The sequence below is a fragment of the Schistocerca americana genome, chromosome 3 (assembly GCF_021461395.2).
Source record: "Schistocerca americana isolate TAMUIC-IGC-003095 chromosome 3, iqSchAmer2.1, whole genome shotgun sequence".
Lineage (NCBI taxonomy): Eukaryota > Metazoa > Arthropoda > Insecta > Orthoptera > Acrididae > Schistocerca > Schistocerca americana.
This window is the reverse complement of record NC_060121.1, coordinates 426983870-426996125: the sequence shown is the minus strand read 5'-3', so window position 1 is coordinate 426996125 and position 12256 is coordinate 426983870. Positions and strand designations below refer to the sequence as shown.

The window sequence follows — 12256 nt, the reverse complement described above, 5'->3', positions numbered from 1 at the left end:
TCCTGTCCCTTCTTGTTGTCAGTGTTTTTCACATATTGTTTTCTTCTCAGAGTCTGCGCAGAACCTCCTCGTTCCTTATCTTATCTGTCCACCTAATTTTAAAGATTCGTCTCAATTGCATCGATTCTCTTCTGTTCCAGTTATCCCACAGTCCATGTTTCACTACCATACAATGCTGTTCTCCAAACATACATTCTCAGAAATATCTTGCTCAAATTAAGGCCTATGTTTCTTGCTAGTACACTTCTCTCCTCGCCGGAAATGCCCTTTTTGCCTGTGCTAATTCGCTTGTGATGTTATCCTTTCTCCACCCGTCATTGGTTATTTTGCCGCCTAGGTAGTAGAATTCGTTAACTTCATCTGCTTCGTGACTGTAAATCCTGATGTTAAATTTCTCGCTGTTTCCATTTCTGCTACTTCTCATTACTTTCATCATTCTTCGATTTACTCTCAATCCATATACTGTATAATTCATTCCATTTAGCAGGCCAGTACATAGACGTATCACGGAACTGCACTGAACATATATTTAAATTTTGTGCAGAGACAGTTGAATTTAGTGAAGCTAAACCTCTAATTGTTGTTGTTCATAGGTCCCCTAACTCTGACTTCAGAGCATTTCTGTTCATGCTAGAGAGGGTTCTTGATTCACTTTATAGAAAGTACCAGAAATTATTTATGTGTGGTGACTTCAGTATAAATTTCGTACATGATGGTGCAAGAAAAAGGATGTTGTTAGAGCTCCTAAATTCATACGATCTCCAACTAGGGTGCGGGGGAATAGTAGCACAGCCACAGACAATAGTTTTCTTCGTTCTTCATTACCAGATGGACATTCTTTTAGTAAAAGTGTGAATGGCTTTTCAGACCATGATACACTGTATCACTAAAAGCCATTTATACTCAAACAAATGGTACAATAATTACAAACTATGTAGGAAAGTTAATCCAACGGCAATAGAGAGTTTTTTAAAATTTTCACATCTGTCAACACCTGCTTTCTTTGGGATTGGAATTATTATATTCTTCTTGAAGTCTGAGGGTATTTCGCCTGTCTCATACATCGTGCTCACCAGATGGTAGAGTTTTGTCAGGAATGGCTCTCCCAAGGCTGTCAGTAGTTCTAATGGAATGTTGTCTATTGCCGGGGCTTTGTTTCGACACTATACACTGTAAAATGAATAATGAGATCCCCTGTCTGACAAGTTTGCCACAAGACTCAGAAATGTGGCACGGAAGTAAAGTGAACCCATTACTAAATTTTGTTAGAAATTCAACGGAAAGCGAATGCTGTGGAGATAAATATTTGCTTCATGCATTGGAAGCAGTTGGAAAGCTAGTGACGTGGTGCTAAAATACGAATTCGGATTGGGAAAGGGACGGCACGACACAAACAACATTCGATGTGTTGTAAGACACAAGCACTGTTCTAACTGATAAATTCGTTCTGTGGGGCACAGCAAAACTATCATTTAATATTACCCCACAGGACACTATTGAAAGAAAATTCACGAACTATGTTTACCTAATGACTTGTCTTTCTCCAAGATTTTCTATGATTCAAAGTGCAAATGTGGTCGAACTGCTCTCCAAGATTTTCAATGATTCCAAGTGCAAATATTGTCGAACTGAGATATTCGAAGAGTTTCTTTTTCCAGTTTAAATTCTCATCAATACGGGCACCTAAAGGGGACCACACTGTGGTTCAGGTCGAAAACAATCGATTTTCGGTTTTCATCATATTTCGATAGATTAAGGTTTCATTTAAATACTCTGAAAAGGATTTTGCTGAAAATTTTTTTTCGAGCATTTAAAGAGCAGTTTCCTACCACGTCCGTTTATGTGCCGCGCCCACTTTTCTGTCACCAACTTTTCTGCATATATTTTAGATGTTTACATCCCCTACATTATACGTTAGGGGTTTTTTTTAACTCCCGAGTTTGTTGGGTATCCTTGGATGCAACAGTCGGTATTCTTTTGTTTCTGCTGTTTGTAAACAACACGCTTTCAAACACGCGGTTTGTTTTGTTCAAGTGTGATTGCGAGTAGTTGTTATACTTAGTTTGCAGTGCTTGTTTACGTGTGTTTGTTGTGTTGCAAATGCCACTCTTAGTCGAGCACCTCTTCTGAAGTCCAGTGATTTTCTGAGGATATTATAGTTGTTCAAGTTGGATTCTGTTCTAGAGTACATCACCTCAATAATATTGTAAACGTGATGCCAATAGCGGAAGAAGTCGGTAGTTATTAACATCTCTCCAATCATCTTTCTTATAAAGCTGTTTAGCAACGGCGTATGCAATCTCTCTGGACAAATGCCCTGCGTGAGTGATACACTACATATTTCAGAAAAGGCACCACATATTGCGTGGGAACTAGTCGTGAGTACTTAGTATCGGCATTAAAATCAGGTGAGCTTTTGCTTTTAAGGGGATATATAATTTTCCTAATTTTACGAGAGGAAGTGAGTGAGATAATCGTAGCTTTTTCAACATGCTGCTGTTTTTCTCCTTGAACTGGTTTTCCCATATATTTTCTATTATTGTTAATAATTGACTAATAAACGTAGCTCCTGCCTGTTACCAGACATTGAGAGACGGTTCAAAGACACTACTTACGTTAACCTGTTGTATGAGCTTTTAACCTGTCTCCCGTTTCACTATTGCATATAGACTTAAGTCTGGTTCGTAATTACAGATTTATGAAACAATGTGCATATTACTTCAGTTTTGATAACTTTTCTTTGTAATCTTGGGTAATATTTACGGTGTGAAACTGTTATAGGATCTTTACGTCTTTCCCTAGGATACTTTAATACAACTAGTGTTCCTTGACTGTTTGATGCCTTTCTGATTATTCTATGACAAAGAAAACTACTTTCGAGTTAGGATACGAATTTATCATAGAACAGATCCATCTATATGTCAGTATTTTGCTCACTATACATTTTTTGTCACGTTACCGCTAGTGAACTGTTTTTGAAAATGTGTGTTCAAATGGCTCTGAGCACTATGGGACTTAACTTCTAAGGTCATCAGTCCCCTAGAACTTAGAACTACTTAAACCTAAGTAACCTAAGGACATCACACACATTCGTGCCCGAGGCAACATTCGAACCTGCGACCGTAGCGGTCGCGCGGTTCCAGACTGTAGCACCTAGAACCGCTCGGCTACACTGGTCGACCGAAAACGTGTGTGCTAGAGCCGTTATTTAATATAACTAATTTCCACTGAGGGGAACCTGTGCTGTAAGGTAACGTTTTAATCATCATAACTGTGCCTCATGATCAGACAAAGTTTTTGTAACTATGTACACAACTTACTTGCTGATTTGAGCTTACTTGTTAGAGAAAGAAAAAACTTTACCAAAAAAAGTTCAATCGCCTTTCTCTACCCACGTTGGAAAGAACGCTGACGTTAAACTGTAGGATGCAAATAATTTTTACAGAGCATTTCGTGTATCAAAATCTATTGGGAAAACTATTTTGGTATTACCGTGTACTATTTATTACTTATTCTTGTGGTCTGATTCATTGAGGATCTATGTACATTTAAAGTGAAAAATGAACCACTTTTCAGTATTAATTTGTAAGCACGGATTTCTATGTGCTGACTTTACAAAATCTACTTGCTTCAACGTTTATGAATTTTTCCTATGCCTTAACTCTGTTAGTCTACTAAGAGTCGCCCTGGTTTCTTCTCTGGTGTTTTGCCTAATATTTGCCTTTCGTTTCTGCATCGTGTAGCTGAAGTCAGCTCAGACAATTACTGCTCGTCAGATCCTTCTTGTGACTACCTGTGTCAACAGAAAGTGTCGGTTTGTTTCCCGTTACAAACAAAATTATTTTTAAAGCGGACATTCGATTGAGCAGTCCCGCATTAGTCTTGTGGTTTTTTTTCTGTATATGCATTAACAGAAACAGTAGAACTCGGAGAATAGCCAGTACTCCACCAACGACAACACTGGCCTGGCCCGACAGATTGCTACCGCCTAGTTTGTGCAGCGCTACAGGGTAACTGCTGGATTGCTAATTATTCTTCGTGTTTTACTGTCCAAGTTAATACATATAGATTAAACGACTATCGGCACCAACTAATTTGACAGCATACTATCGAACAGGCACGAAAAATTCTGATTTAAATATAATTTTGTTCGTAATGGGGAAACAAATCGACGCTTTCTGGGGCTGACTCCAGCTACACAACGAGAAACCGAGATTGCGAACATCTGCTGAAACACCAGAGAAAACGTGCGTGACGATTCTTAAGAAGTTCCTCCTTCTCTCGCGTTGGTTATGTAGAAAGTTCGAGTATTATTATACGTAAATTGAAGGTATAGGGGGGGTGGGGGGTGAGGGTGGGGGAGGAACGTTAAGGGATTACTGATGTCAGCAGCATCGGGACATTACGTGGAATCAGCAATGACGACTGAAGATGTATGCCAGACCGGGATTCGACCACGGAAGGTGCGATAACCACTGCATCATCCGCGACACAGCGTTATCGCACATGTCCGAAAGAACAGACACCACGCGTTCATATAATTAGTGTATAATGTATTTTCCTGAAATTCATGACATCTTCACTTTGTATCCCATACTGCCCAGTACTTGTAGCACTTTACTGAAATAATTTTGTGACTACAAAAGTTAGTGCTTGTTCGCCTGTTTACAGGAGATCAGCAAGTCTGGACACTAATGGAAAACTTGTCACGTGTTCCAAATTAGACAGCAACAGTAGTATTGTCAGCAGCAACAACAGTAACAAAACAACAACAACAGTGATTAAACTGTATCATTCAACTTTAACAGTGTAACTACCTTACTAAGTACACGTTTGCCAGTCTGTATGAACACTCAGTTTGCAAGCCATCACTATCCAGTTTTATCTTGTGCAGTTGATAACTGACGAGTGTTTTCTCTTTCAGGTGTATTTGGGCTGCATAATTTCAGTTGCCACATAGTTGTTCTTGTGAAATTCAAACGCTGAAGTCAGTTTCTCACTTTACCGAAGACTGGTAACCTTGTTCCTAGCTTAATGACACTGTTTACCACTAAGCAATTTCGTCGCACATTACGCCGACTGCCTAAACAATTTCCGTCGCGATAGCGCCCCGCTGCTCTTTCGCAACGGTCTCGTTAATCTCCTCCTTCGTTGTCTGTCCTACGCTTCCATTTACGTGTACTGATATCAGTTAAACACCACACTTTTCTAGCTAAAGAACTAACAAGAAAACACGTGTTGAATTTCGTAAACTTATGAGGTTGAACACAGACTCACATAACATAGACTAACAGTTAATTTCGGCCGGCCAGTGTGGCCGACGCCGCCACGGTAACTCAGCGTGTTTGGTCAGAGCGTTAGCTGCCCTCTGTAATAAAAAAAAAAAAAAGTAGCTGAGTTAATGGATCAACGACGAACTGAAACGGGTGTCTTGCGACGCCCACCCCGAGCAGATACAACGAACGAAAACGAACAAAATGAGATTAAAAAAAGTGGTTCTAGGCGCTTCAGTCTGGAACTGCGCGACCGTTACGGTCGCAGGTTCGAATCCTGCCTCGGGCATGGATGTGTGTGATGTCCTTAGGTTAGTTTGGTTTACGTAGTTCTAAGTTCTAGGGGAATGATGACCTCTCTATTAAAATTTTGCGCCAGTCGCTTAAGAGTGGCGCTTGTAGCGCCAATGTCAGGATGCCAATCAGGTTTCCTTTATGTGGTGTCACCGCCAGACACCACACTTGCTAGGTGGTAGCTTAAATCGGCCGCGGTCCATTTAGTACATGTCGGACCCGCGTGTCGCCACTGTGTAATCGCAGACCTAGCGCCACCACCAAGGCAGGTCTCGTGATACGAGAGAGCACTCGCCCCAGTTGTACGAGAACCTAGCTACCGACCAGATGTACGAAGCCTTTCTCTCTCATTAGCCGAGAGACCGAATAGCCATCAGCTAAGTTAATGGCTACGAACTAGCAAGGCGCCATTAGCCATACAGTGATTGTAATTAAAGTCTCCTGTGTATCGTCAAGATCGATGTACCACAATGATATTAAAGATAAGTATTAATACAGCTACGTACTTTTCTTAATAACATTAATTACGTATCCTGTTCCAGTACTTCACGCCCGTCTGCGTTAGTCTAGCTTGCCTTTTCAGCCATCTCAACTTCACGGTGTCGGCCCAGATACCGACACAACACTTTAAATATACGACGTAACGGTAGTGAGCGTTAGTTACCTATGAAATTGGACTTGGTGAGCTGGTGGTAGACAAGAATATCTTTTAAGGCGACAAAGACGCCATGAAAAACAATTCACTGAGTTTGAACGAGATTTACCTGTAAGAGGAACTAAATCAATTTCGAACAGCGTTTTAAAAAAATGGATACACTGATAGTGAGATAGATCGAGCACTCCATCCCAGAAGAAAAGTGCACGAAGACATACAACAACAACAACAACCGTCGGCTGCGAAAGTTTTTCTGCCATTTATCCACAATATTACGGCCGTATTGGGAAAGTTTTGGCCAAGTTTCGAGTTGAGACAGTTTTTACGGTTGAAACAGTCTTTACACCCACCAAGAAGATTAGCGAATGTTTAAGATCGGCGAGAGATGCACGACACCCTTTTACAACCCCTGCCGTGTAAAAATTCCTTGTATTTGTGGTAAGGTTTATATTATAACAACTTAAAAATTGTTACGACGCGCCTAACCGAACAGAAAAGAAACTGTCGTCTGGGGAACACTGACGAATATTGTGCAGCGGAACATGTTTTTGAAGAAGATGATCATGAAATGAAATTTTGTGAAACGAGAGTGCTAGCTAATACATCGCATTATTATGCACGTATGTACAAAGTAACCATGGAGATTTATAAACATCACAATAATTTTAACAGAAAAGAAAGGGGCTGAACGACAGATAAGATATGGCGGTCCACTTCGTACCAGCAATGTGACAATCGATTACCTTCAATCGAGAGTAATCACTTTGGTCAGAGAGAGTTTTACCCTCGACATCACGTGAGCGCATGACGAGTGGTGGCATCCTCTATGCGCTCTATGTAAACGAGACCTACAGCCAGTCATGACTCACCTCGGAAGATGTTCCCCGCAGTTGGCAGCGAAACGTTAGGATGAAGAATTTCTACTGTTCGACCACCGCCTCTTAGCCCGGAAGTTTTAATTAATGAAGACACCGACCGAAAAAGTCTACATGTTACGATTACAATCTGGGCTTCTACAATGTCATTAAAGCAGCATTGTAGTCAGTGGCTACATCCAAGGACACAACGATAAACTCAAATAATAACAGAGCAAAAAATTTTATTGCAAAAATGCGAAACTACAATTAGCAACTGGGCTTACATAAAGTAATTTGGGTAAACTAGGCTTACAATTTCATTTATATAGCAGTGTAAGGTGTGGTTACGTCTACAACAATTTATTCGAATAATGACGTAGTAAAAGTAAAAAATAAAACATAATTGCTTTAAATTTATCTTTCTTTTACATTTTTTAAAGTTGCAGAGATATATGTATCAGCACGGCTTACACATGACTTTTAGGTAACCATCCATACTGCATAAAAACCTGAATGAAAGCTACGTAAGCCAAGGAGGAATAATTACAGCAGTAGTGGCGACACACTTGTTCAGTGTGGTAGCCGTAGATCGACGGTGAGATCACGTACTTCAAAGACGCAGTTTATCCATGCACCAGAATTACATTACACTGTGAATGGTAATACGTGCAAGGTTTCTGAAGGCGAATTTAAAACATTGTTATCAAATAATTATTGATTGTAGGAGCTGAAAATTTATTCTTATAGCACACATTACGCAATATACCTAGACAGAGTCTGGATAAATATTGAATGCAGTTACCAGAACTGATATACAGCCGATTATTTAATACAACATTTAGTAATTTAAAAAACCCTCAGACAGAATTACACAGCTATCAAAAACCCATAAAAAACTTTGAACAAATTTGTTTTACACTCCAAAAACTGTGGACGTGTGTTACAAACGGGACAGCCACAGAGTGATTTGAGCAGCTGTGTACGCTGCCGTTACGGTCTGAGACAATCCCATGTACTCACATAATAAAATAGAAACACTGCTCATCATATCCGTAACATTACAAAGTAATTACCAAATGACCTAACTTTTTACTACCTAGAACTTTGCAGTTTGTGTCAGCTTGCTGTTACTCGTTGACTTAGTCCTATCATTTTATTATAGTGGTAGTTGTATTTTTAAGTGGAATACCCATAGGAAAAGATTGTGAGCATAGGCTGTGACTACAATGCGGGCCATCACATCGTCTGTCTACTGCTTCCACGTTGAGTTATGTGTGCTGCCAGTCTTACAGTAGTTTATTTTCACACGGTCTTCACTTGGATGGAACCACAGCGCCGACAGCTACCTTAATGACTTTGTGTAACTCTAGCTTGTAACTATACCTCCACCTCTTCGAAAAAGATGTTTGAAAGGTTCTTTTATTTTTCATTTTATTATGTGATCATATAGGATTGTCACAGACAATAACGGCAGCGTACACCGTTTCGTAAGTGACTTTGTGTACCATTACCTCTGCAGCTTTAGGAGTGAAAGAATATTGTGCTTAAGTTTTTTATAATTTTTGATGGCTATATAATTGTATCTGTGGATTTCATAAATTACTATACACTATATTAAAAAATCATAGGTATATCAATTGTGATAACTGCATCAAATATTGATTCAGCCTACATACGTACATTGCGTAATGCGCGCTATAAGAATAATTTTTTAGCTTCTGCAATCAATACTTACGTGCCAATAAACTTTAAACATGCATTTAGAGCTCTTCCGCATATTAGCATTCACACTAGAATGTAATAATTACATTTATTCTGTCCATACACTGTAATTATTACAGTGTAGGGACAGAATGTGTCTCTGAAGCAAGTGATCGTATCATCGATCTACTACTACCACGCTCAACTAAGTAAGTTGTCACTGTTGCTGTAATTATTCCTTTTCGACTCACGCGGGTTTCAGTCAGGATCTTCTGTAGCATGGAAGGTTACCCGAAAGACATGTGTTACCATTGCTGATAACTATATCCCTGTCGGCCGCGGTGGCCGAGCGGTTCTACGCGCTTCAGTCCGGAACCGCGCGACTGCTGCAGCCGCAGGTTCGAATCCTGCCTCGGGCATGGATGTGTGTGGTGTCCTTCGGTTAGTTAGGTGTAAGTAGTTCTAAGTTCTAGGTGACTGATGACCACAGATGTTAAGTCCCATAGGGCTCAGAACCATTTGAACCATTTGAACTATATCTCTGCATCATTATAAATAACTATTTTAAAAAGTTATTTGTATTTTTTATTTCATTTTTACTATATTACTATTTGAGTGCATTGTTGTTACTTCAGAGGTAACCACAGATTGCAGTGCTACTTAATTGACATTACCCAAACTACTTTTTGTAAGGTCAGCTAATAATTATATTTTTCGCATTTTTAGTAAAATTTCTAACGTGTTATTATTTGAGTACATCGTCATTACATTGGATGTAATCACAGCTTGCGCTGACACTTTAATAACAACAGCTTACGCTGACACTTTAATAACACTGTAGAAGCCCAGATTGTAATGGTAATCCGTGCATCTTTAAGATTTGTAAAAAAATTGTTCCAATTTTTACAAATACTTTTAAAGGCGTTGTATGTGTGTCTGGGGTTTTTGTAATTTGTCTAATCCTATTAAGTAATATACCTTGTATCAGTCAGCGGTAGCTGTTCCAAATACTAATACAGGTCCTACATAGATACATTTCGTTATTAACGCAATAAGAATAATTTTTTAGAGTCTGTCTCAATTAATACTTGGTAATAAATTTGTAAACACGTTTTTAGATTTATTTTTGTCAATATTTTAGTTGGAATACTGAAATGTAATCACATAAATGATTTTTAATACGAAATACATATCACACTAGCGACACTTGGCGGTCCAGTTTTCAACGCCTGTCTGTTATTGGCCACTGCCTGCCAGTTTAGCGGCTCCCTGGCAGCCGTGATGTACTTGTTGCAAGTGATGTAAGACAGACGTATTTGGTGAATAACTGTGTATATAGTCTTCTAGCCTGTTGTGTACCTGCTAGTTCATGAGATAGAATAGTTTTGCTGCAGTTTTAAGACAGATGGGAAACACTATATCGAGTTTTATTATTTTTATGGCTTTTTCTTTTATATTGTACCTGATACTGTGTATTACGCTTGTTTTGCTTAGTCACACTGCAGAAATGCTTTGCTGATCTGAAGATTATAATACTTTCATGGAGAATAAAGGCTATTATTAGCGACCTTGGCAAAGAAGTTTACTTCTCTGATGTATTTCTGGTTGTGATCTTTAGTTCTAAAAAATAAAGTTATTCTGAATGAAAATGTTCTATATCTTATTGCATGACTGTATATACACGGAGGCAGATAGGGAATCATTCTAACGACGGCACGGGCCGAAATTGGTGTAACTCATTGACAAAGGATCGGTGACGGTTCGGCATGTGGGAATGAGTTTCTTGGAAATGTAGGAGGTGGTCGCCTGACCGCGTGCTACTGTCGTGAGCAGCTATGGAAAGAAGTTGCTGAGCAATGAAACTATCAGATGGTGACAAACTATGAAATGTACCTAATACACACATCAAAAAAAGTTTAGCATCACGTTGGTTCCGATAGTTCCGGAATCAGTACAGAAAATTGGAATAGAGATCAACATAAACATCATTTCTGTCCATTTTATTCCTCGTGAAAACCACACATTGGATGTTGTACCACCATACACCGAGACCTTAAGAGGTGGTAGTCAGATTTCCGTACACATCGGGCAGGCCGCGGTGCCGAGCGGTTCTAGGCGCTTCAGTCCGGAACCGCGCGACTGCTACGGTCGCAGGTTCGAATCCTGCCTCGGGCGTGGATGTGCGTGATGTCCTTAGGTTAGTTAGGTTTAAGTAGTTCTAAGCTTTAGGGGACTGATGACCTCAGCTGTTACGTCCCATAGTGCTCAGAGCCAATTTTTGTACACACCGGTACCTCTAATACCCAGTAGCACGTCCTCTTGCACTGATGCATGCCTGTATTCGTTGTGGCATACTATCCCCTAGTCCATCAAGGCACTGTTGGTCCTGATTGTCCCACTCCTCGCGGCGATTCGGCGTAGATCCCTCAGAGTGGTTGGTGGGTCACGTCATCCATAAATAGCCCTTTTCAATCTATCCCAGGCATCCTCGATAGTATTCATGTCTGGAGAACATGCTGGCAACTCTAGTCGAGCGATGTCGTTATCGTGAAGGAAGTAATTCACAAGATGTGCGCGATGGGGGGCGCGAATTGTCGTTCATGAAGACGAACGCCTCGCCAACATGTTGCCGATACGTTTGCACTATTGGTCAGAGGATGGAATTCACGTATCGTAAAGCCGTTACAGCGCCTTCCATGATAACCAGCGGCGTACGTCGGCAACACATAATGCCACCCCTAAACAGCAGAGAACCTCCACCTTGCTGCACTCGCTGGACACTGTGTCTAAGGCGTTAAACCTGACCGGGTTGCCTCCAAACACGTCTCCGACGAACATCTGGTTGAACGCATATGTGACACTCATCGATGAGGAGAACGCGATGCCAATCCTGAGCGGTCCATTCGGCATGTTCTTGGGCCCATCTGTACCGCGCTGCACGGTGTCGTGGTTGCAAAGACGAGCCTCGCTATGGACGTCAGGAGTTCAGTTGCGCATCATGCAGCCTATTGCGTGCAGTTTGAGTAGTAACACGACGACCTGTGGCTGCGCGAAAAGCATTATTCAGCATGGTGGCGTTGCTGTCAGGGCTCCTCCGAGCCATAATCCGTAGGTAGCGGTCATCCACTGCAGTAGTAGCTCTTGGACGGCCTCAGCGAGGCATGTCATTGACAGTTTCGGTCTGTCCGTATCTCCTCCATGTCCGAGCAACATCGCTTTAGTTCACTCCGAGACGCCTGGACACTTCTCTTGTTGAGAGCCCTTCCTGGAACAAATTAGTAATGCGGACGCGATCGAACCGTGGTACTGACCGTTTAGGCTTGGTTGACCTACAGACAACACAAACAATGTACCTCCTCCCTGGTGGAATGACTGGAACTGATCGGCTGTCGGACCTCGTCCATCTAATAGGCGCTGCTCATGCATGGTTGTTTGGGCGGGTATAGTGACGTCTCTGAACAGTCAAAGGGATTGTA

The 12256-nt window shown here is 40.9% G+C and overlaps 1 protein-coding gene across 1 annotated transcript in view; it reads left to right on the top strand.

Moving 5' to 3' along the window:
- Window positions 1-12256, top strand: part of LOC124607012 (solute carrier family 22 member 7-like) — a 121283-nt gene that overhangs the window by 23424 nt on the left and 85603 nt on the right. The gene's annotated exons all lie outside the window — the stretch shown is intronic.